Source organism: Oncorhynchus mykiss, chromosome 5, assembly GCF_013265735.2.
Source record: "Oncorhynchus mykiss isolate Arlee chromosome 5, USDA_OmykA_1.1, whole genome shotgun sequence".
In the NCBI taxonomy this organism is placed as follows: Eukaryota; Metazoa; Chordata; class Actinopteri; order Salmoniformes; family Salmonidae; genus Oncorhynchus; species Oncorhynchus mykiss.
In genome coordinates this window covers 2,093,673-2,103,299 of record NC_048569.1, presented here as the reverse complement: position 1 = coordinate 2,103,299, position 9,627 = coordinate 2,093,673, and positions in this window count along the sequence as shown.

Below are 9,627 nucleotides of genomic sequence, written 5' to 3'. Positions count from 1 at the left end.
TTCACCACTGAAGACCTCTAGATTCACCAATAAAGACCTCTAGGTTTACCACTGTACTAACCTGTCACACACTGAAGACCTATAGGTTCACCACTGTACTAACCTGTTACACACTGAAGACCTATAGGTTCACCACTGAAGACCTATAGGTTCACCACTGAAGACCTATAGGTTCACCACAGAAGACCTATAGATTCACCAATAAAGACCTCTAGGTTTACCACTGTACTAACCTGTCACACACTGAAGGTCCATAGGTTCACCACTATACTAACCTGTCACACACTGAAGACCTATAGGTTCACCTCTGAAGACCTATAGGTTCACCACTGAAGACCTATAAGTTCACCACTGAAGACCTATAGATTCACCAATAAAGACCTCTAGGTTCACCACTGTACTAACCTGTCACACACTGAAGACCTATAGGTTCTCCACTGAAGACCTATAGGTTCACCACTGAAGACCTATAGGTTCACCACTGAAGACCTATAGATTCACCAATAAAGACCTCTAGGTTTACCACTGTACTAACCTGTCACACACTGAAGGTCTATAGGTTCACCACTGTACTAACCTGTCACACACTGAAGACCTACAGGTTCACCACTGCTCAAACATGTCTATAATAGATAAAGGCTGTTAAGATATATATGTTTCAAGAAAGGAGTGTGGTCTGGATAAGCTGTTTTATGCTATGACTGAATGGAAGCTGATAATTCTGAGTTTTATGAGTTTTTTACTCTAATGGTCTCGGCTTGTCTCGAGAAGATTTACAAGTCCTCACTGTCCTAGCCGAGAACAAATGTATCCGACACCGAGACAAGAGCGATACGTGAAGAAGGCACCAAACGTCATGATTTTCTGGTAAAAGGTACGCTACATGACCGTGGGTATGTGGACACCTGCCATGTACTGTTATAATCTCCACCCGGCAAAGCCAGAAGGGACTGGTCACCCCGGGTTCCTCTTTAGTTTCTTCCTAGGTTCCTTCCTTTCTAGGGAGTTTTTCCTAGCCACCGTGCTTCTACATCTACATTGCTTTCCGTTTGGGGTTTTAGGCTGGGTTTTCGTACAGCACTTTGTGACAACGGCTGATAAAAAAGGGCTTTATAAATACATTTCAAATCAAATTTATTTATATAGCCCTTCGTACATCAGCTGATATCTCAAAGTGCTGTACAGAAACCCAGCCTAAAACCCCAAACAGCAAGCAATGCAGGTGTAGAAGCACGGTGGCTAGGAAAAACTCCCTAGAAAGGCCAAAACCTAGGAAGAAACCTAGAGAGGAACCAGGCTATGTGGGGTGGCCAGTCCTATTCTGGCTGTGCCGGGTGGAGATTATAACAAAACATGGTCAAGATGTTCAAATGTTCATAAATGACCAACATGGTCGAATAATAATAAGGCAGAATAGTTGAAACTGGAGCAGCAGCACAGTCAGGTGGACTGGGGACAGCAAGGAGTCATCATGTCAGGTATTCCTGGGGCATGGTCCTAGGGCTCAGGTCCTCCGAGAGAGAGAAAGAAAGAGAGAATTAGAGAGAGCATATGTGGGATGGCCAGTCCTCTTCTGGCTGTGCCGGGTGGAGATTATAACAGAACATGGCCAAGATGTTCAAATGTTCATAAATGACCAGCATGGTCGAATAATAATAAGGCAGAACAGTTGAAACTGGAGCAGCAGCACAGCCAGGTGGACTGGGGACAGCAAGGAGTCATCATGTCAGGTAGTCCTGGGGCATGGTCCTAGGGCTCAGGTCCTCCGAGAGAGAGAAAGAGAGAAGGAGAGAATTAGAGAACGCACACTTAGATTCACACAGGACACCAAATAGGACAGGAGAAGTACTCCAGATATAACAAACTGACCCTAGCCCCCCGACACATAAAATTCTGCAGCATAAATACTGGAGGCTGAGACAGGAGGGGTCAGGAGACACTGTGGCCCACTCCGAGGACACCCCCGGACAGGGCCAAACAGGAAGGATATAACCCTTCATTTCATTGATTGATTGATTGCTCATTGAACATCTCATTCCAAAATCATGGGCATTAATATGGAGTTGGTCCCCCCTTTGCTGCATTAACAGCCTCCACTCTTCTGGGAAGGATTTCCATGAGATGATGGGACTTGCTTCCATTCAGCCACAAGAGCATTAGTGAGGTCGGGCTCTGAAGTTGGGCAATTAGGCCTGGCTCAGAGTCAGTGTTCGACACACAGATTCGTCTGTCGGACTGCAAGATGGGGAAGCGCAATTGCTCACTCCGGAGAACGCATTTCCACTGCTCCAGAGTCCAATGGGGGCGAGCTTTATACCACTCCAGCCGAAGCTTGACATTGTGCATGGTGATTTTAGGCTTGTGTGTGGCTGCTCAGCCATGGAAATCCACTTCATGAAGTGCCCGACAAACAATTATTGTGCTGATGTTGCTTCCAGAGGCGGTGAGCAGTGGCGTAAGTACTACTTAAGTATTTTTTGGGGTATCTGTACTTTACTATTTATATTTTTGACAACTTTTAATTGTAATTCACTACATTCCTAAAGAAAATGATGTAATACATCTTTCCTGACACCCAAAAGTACTCATTAAATTTTGAATGCTTAGTAGGACCAGAAAATGGTCCAATTCGCACATTTATCAAGAGAACATCCCTGGTCATCCCTACTGCCTCTGATCTGGAGGACTCACTAAACAGAGAACATCCCTGGTCATCCCTACTGCCTCTGATCTGATAGACTCACTAAACAGAGAACATCCCTGGTCATCCCTACTGCCTCTGATCTGGAGGACTCACTAAACAGAGAACATCCCTGGTCATCCCTACTGCCTCTGATCTGATAGACTCACTAAACAGAGAACATCCCTGGTCATCCCTACTGCCTCTGATCTGGAGGACTCACTAAACAGAGAACATCCCTGGTCATCCTTACTGCCTCTGATCTGGAGGACTCACTAAACAGAGAACATCCCTGGTCATACCTACTGCCTCTGATCTGGAGGACTCACGAAACAGAGAACATCCCTGATCATCCCTACTGCCTCTGATCTGGAGGACTTACTAAACACATACAGTGTGCTTCATTTTTAAATTATGTCTGAGTGTTGGAGTGTTCACCTGGCTATCCATAACAAGAAAATAGAGCCATCTGGTTTGCTTATTATAAGGAATTTGACTTTTGATACTTATACTTATATTTAAAACCAAATGCTTTCAGACTTTTACTCAAGTAATATTTTACTGGGTGACTTTTACCTGAGTCAATTTCTACTAAGATATCTTTATAGTATGACAATTGGGTACCTTTTCCAGCCCTGGTAGTGAGTGTTGCAAACAAGGATGATTTTAACACGCTACAGTAAGCTTTTCAGCACTCGGCGGTCCCGTTCTGTGAGCTTGTGTGACCTACCACTTTGCGACTGAGACATTGTTGCTCCTAGACGTTTCCACTCCACAATAACAGCACTTACAGTTGACCAGTGCAGCACTAGCAGAGCAGAAATTTGACGAACTAACTTGTTGGAAAGGTGACATAATATGACGATGCCACGTTGAAAGACCCTGAGCTCTGCCGATGTTAGCGAAAGATGCTAAAATACATATTTTGTTACTATATGTCTATGACTGAATCTGGTCTAGTGCCAAAATACAAAGTCGCATTAAAGAAGAGAAAGCGAACAAGCACACAGAGGAATGGTCCTTGATGTTGGAGGTGTTCTTATTGTGTTGTTACCATTGCATCATGGAGACATAGTGGCCTAGTGCTTAAGATAGGCTATATAGTGGTTTGGATGAATGTGAAAACATAAACCCAATAATGGTCTCTTCATAGAGGTTTATGATAATAGAAGTGTAAATACTTACTTGTTGGATAACTGTCCATTTGGCCTAGCGGGAACATCGGTGCATCTTCAAATCCTTTTTGGAAGACATCATTATTTTTCAGGACACCAGAATGTTTGTGGGCAGCAAAATCACAACGGTCGCAAACTCAAACTATCTGCTCCTCATCATCATTACATTCCTCAATTTATTTAAGAATTGTAGTCAAGCTCTCAGCAGCACAAACATTCCTCATGTGTTGGCAGTTTCCACAGATGCAATACCAGTCTGTGTTGATCCTGGGGATTTGTCTGGCTACTGCTGCAGCCTCGGTTTCTAAAACGGTGGCTGCCATCTGAAGTTCAATTTGCCGAAATGCGTCATCTGAATAGGCTACTGTCAAGTGACCTTTTGTTGGCGCTGTCTCAGTTCTCTATTCCAGAGAGATGGAGGGGTAGAGGGCAAACACCACTGAACTAGTTTTAATGTATGGAATAACTGGGGAGATTCTGTATTTTCGGTACACTTATGATTTAAAATCATGACTTAAATTAGTGATCTCTAAAAACTGAAATTTTCAGCCTGAAAGCTAATTTTGAATCAACATAGCAGTAGAAATGATGCATTTCTAACAGTCTTTATGAAAAAGTATAGGACCATGATTTGTAATTGTTCTTGCCCACCCCTGCTGCCATCCATGTAAGATTTTGTGTCAGTAATGTGAGTCTGGATGGAGACTACAGCTGATGAACAGTATATATCAGTCTGGATGGCGACTACAACTGATGAACAGTATTTATCAGTCTGGATGGAGACTACAGCTGATGAACAGTATTATCAGTCTGGATGGAGACTACAGCTGATGAACAGCATATATCAGTCTGGATGGAGACTACAGCTGATGAACAGTATATATCAGTCTGGATGGTAGACTACAGCATCCTTCTACATAAAACCAGGAGCTTTGATAGAATGGCCTGTCAGCCCAAGAGGAGAGGAGAGCTGCAGTCTGTTCAATAAACACATAACCCCCATAATTCCTTAGTAGTGTCTAAGTTACACTCCGCACCGCTGAAGCCCAGCAGTAAAAGTTACTCAGAGGAGGAAGGAGACCCAAGCCAATTCAGTTAACTAACCAAATAAAACAAGTGTTCAGAGATTGAACAGATCCTCAGCAGATGTATAGTGTATAACAAAGTGAACCAAATCATTCCTTAACATCATACCATGAAACACAACAGGAGAGAAAACAAATGTCTTAATATAATTCATGAGTAAGCTTTTTTCCAACCATAAGAAATCTGCTTTCTAGAGAAGGAATAACACACAGCCTTATCCCTCTTTCTACAGAAAGAATATCACACAGCCTTATCCCTCATTCTACAGAAGGAATATCACACGGCTTATCCCTCTTTCTACAGAAGGAATATCACACGGCCTTATCCCCCTTTATACAGAAGGAATATCACACAGCCTTATCCCCCTTTCTACAGAAGGAATATCACACAGCCTTATCCCCCTTTCTACAGAAGGAATATCACACAGCCTTATCCCCCTTTCTACAGAAGGAATATCACACGGCCTTATCCCCCTTCTACAGAAGGAATATCACACGGCCTTATCCCTCATTCTACAGAAGAAATATCACACAGCCTTATCCCTCATTCTACAGAAGGAATATCACACGGCCTTATCCCCCTTTCTACAGAAGGAATATCACACAGCCTTATCCCTCTTTCTACAGAAGGAATATCACACAGCCTTATCCCCCTTCTACAGAAGGAATATCACACAGCCTCATCCCCCTTTATACAGAAGGAATATCACACGGCCTTATCCCCCTTTCTACAGAAGGAATATCACACAGCCTTCTCTCCCTTTATACAGAAGGAATATCACACGGCCTTATCCCTCTTTCTACAGAAGGAATATCACACGGCCTTATCCCCTTTTATACAGAAGGAATATCACACAGCCTTATCCCCCTTTATACAGAAGGAATATCACACGGCCTTATCCGCCTTTATACAGAAGGAATATCACACGGCCTTATCCCCCTTTCTACATAAGGAATATCAAACAGCCTTCTCTCCCTTTATACAGAAGGAATATCACACGGCCTTCTCTCCCTTTATACAGAAGGAATATCACACGGCCTTATCCCCTTTCTACAGAAGGAATATCACACGGCCTTCTCTCCCTTTCTACAGAAAGAATATCAAACGGCCTTCTCTCCCTTTATACAGAAGGAATATCACACGGTCTTATCCCTCTTTCTACAGAAGGAATATCACACGGCCTTATCCCCCTTTCTACAGAAGGAATATCACACAGCCTTATCCCCCTTCTACAGAAGGAATATCACACAGCCTTATCCCTCTTTCTACAGAAGGAATATCACACGGCCTTATCCCTCTTTCTACAGAAGGCATATTACACAGCCGTATCCCCCTTTCTACAGAAGGAATATCACACAGCCTTATCCCCCTTTCTACAGAAGGAATATCACACGGCCTCCTCTCCCTTTCTACAGAAGGAATATCACACAGCCTTATCCCCCTTCTACAGAAGGAATATCACACAGCCTTATCCCCCTTTATACAGAAGGAATATCACACGGCCTTATCCCCCTTTCTACAGAAGGAATATCACACAACCTTCTCTCCCTTTATACAGAAGGAATATCACACGGCCTTATCCCTCTTTCTACAGAACGAATATCACACGGCCTTATCCCCTTTTATACAGAAGGAATATCACACAGCCTTATCCCCCTTTATACAGAAGGCCTATCACACGGCCTTATCCCCCTTTATACAGAAGGAATATCACACAGCCTTATCCCCCTTTCTACATAAGGAATATCACACAGCCTTCTCTCCCTTTATACAGAAGGAATATCACACGGCCTTCTCTCCCTTTATACAGAAGGAATATCACACGGCCTTATCCCTCATTCTACAGAAGGAATATCACACGGCTTATCCCCCTTTCTACAGAAGGAATATCACACGGCCTTCTCTCCCTTTCTACAGAATGAATATCAAACGGCCTTCTCTCCCTTTATACAGAAGGAATATCACACGGCCTTATCCCCCTTTATACAGAAGGAATATCACACGGCCTTATCCCCCTTTCTACAGAAGGAATATCACACGGCCTTATCCCCCTTTCTACAGAAGGAATATCACACGGCCTTATCCCCCTTTCTACAGAAGGAATATCACACGGCCTTATCCCCCTTTATACAGAAGGAATATCACACAGCCTTCTCTCCCTTTATACATAAGGAATATCACACGGCCTTATCCCTCTTTCTACAGAAAGAATATCACACAGCCTTATCCCTCATTCTACAGAAGGAATATCACACGGCTTATCCCTCTTTCTACAGAAGGAATATCACACGGCCTTATCCCCCTTTATACAGAAGGAATATCACACAGCCTTATCCCCCTTTCTACAGAAGGAATATCACACAGCCTTATCCCCCTTTCTACAGAAGGAATATCACACAGCCTTATCCCCCTTTCTACAGAAGGAATATCACACGGCCTTATCCCCCTTCTACAGAAGGAATATCACACAGCCTTATCCCCCTTCTACAGAAGGAATATCACACAGCCTTATCCCTCTTTCTACAGAAGGAATATCACACGGCCTTATCCCCCTTCTACAGAAGGAATATCACACAGCCTCATCCCTCTTTCTACAGAAGGAATATCACACGGCCTTATCCCCCTTTCTACAGAAGGAATATCACACAGCCTTATCCCCCTTTCTACAGAAGGAATATCACACAGCCTTATCCCCCTTTCTACAGAAGGAATATCACACAGCCTTATCCCCCTTTCTACAGAAGGAATATCACACGGCCTTATCCCCCTTTCTACAGAAGGAATATCACACGGCCTTATCCCCCTTCTACAGAAGGAATATCACACAGCCTTCTCTCCCTTTACACAGAAGGAATATCACACGGCCTTATCCCTCTTTCTACAGAAGGAATATCACACGGCCTTATCCCCCTTTCTACAGAAGGAATATCACACAGCCTTATCCCCCTTTATACAGAAGGAATATCACACGGCCTTATCCCCCTTTATACAGAAGGAATATCACACAGCCTTCTCTCCCTTTACACAGAAGGAATATCACATGGCCTCCTCTCCCTTCAGCTATAAACAAGGTGTGATCATGCATATTATTATCTTGATTAAAAAAAAGAAGCAGAAACTGAGAATTATTTTGATAGTGGAAAACATTGAAAACGTTATTACGAAGTTTTTAGCTGAATTGGCTCTGGTGAAATGTAGAGCACTAAATAAGGAGTACGGTGCTATTTGGGATGTATCCAGCCACCTGTTGGAATGAAAGCTCATCAGAGTTTATAGACAAGGAGGTGGTCAGTCAGATTCCAGACTCTATATGAAATGACACCGCCTACACAAGTGTAGAGGAATCCAAATTATTCTGCAATCCAATATACAACAGAGTAATGACGGCCAGTTAACACACTCCGGGCTTTATTTTCGGCTTCCGTTAAGGCAGCGATATTGTCAAACGCACACTCATTGGTAATTTCGACGTATTAAAAGCCAACGCTCTTCTGTTTCCCAACCCATGAGCCAGGGTTGCTAATTTACCTGTCTAATATCAGCTATCTTGCACTGAGGTGGGAGGGTTGAAATGATTTGAGGTGTGTTCTTAAAAATGTGTGCCAAAGTGCCAATTTCAGGCTGCACTACGGGAGACATTTAAGACAGTTGGTTATGGCATGGATTTTGCCATAACAGTATTCGTATCACCAATGTTTTATTAGAAATTTCACATTTGGGACAGATCCGGTCATATTTTCACTCCGCCGGACTGAGCTTCTTCGAGAAGAAGGCACCCAGAGTCTCTGATGGCACAGCTGGCGCTGCAGTACAGCACCCTTAACCACTGCGCCACCCGGGAGGCCTCTCTGAAATGTTTTGACTCATTATTTTTGATTTAATTATGTAATTAATTAATTATTTAATTATATGTGGGAAGCCTGTTTGTCCTTAAAAAATAACTGCTTATTGTTTTTAATTTTTAATTTTGTAAAAAAAATGCCACTTCCTCTTTCCTCTTTTGGAATTCCGGTATCTGTCTGTGGTGCTACATCCGCCTATTTTCACTGTCAAAGAGATACAGCTTCAGGGACAGTGAAAAGACACAAACACAGGTTCACACACGCTAACTCACACACACGCTAACTCACACACACGCTAACTCACACACACAGGTAAAGACAAGCTAACTCACACACACGCTAACTCACACACACGCTAACTAACACACACGCTAACTCACACACACAGGTAAAGACACGCTAACTCACACACGCGCTAACTCACACACACGCTAACTAACACACACGCTAACTCACACACACGCTAACTCACACACACGCTAACTAACACACACGCTAACTCACACACACGCTAGCTCACACACACGCTAGCTCACACACACAGGTAAAGACAAGCTAACTCACACACACGCTAGCTCACACACACGCTAGCTCACACACACGCTAACTCACACACACGCTAACTCACACACACGCTAGCTCACACACACGCTAACTCACACACACGCTAACTCACACACACGCTAGCTCACACACACAGGTAAAGACAAGCTAACTCACACACACGCTAGCTCACACACACAGGTAAAGACACGCTAACTCACACACACGCTAACTCACACACACGCTAACTAACACACACGCTAACTCACACACACGCTAGCTCACACACACGCTAACTCAC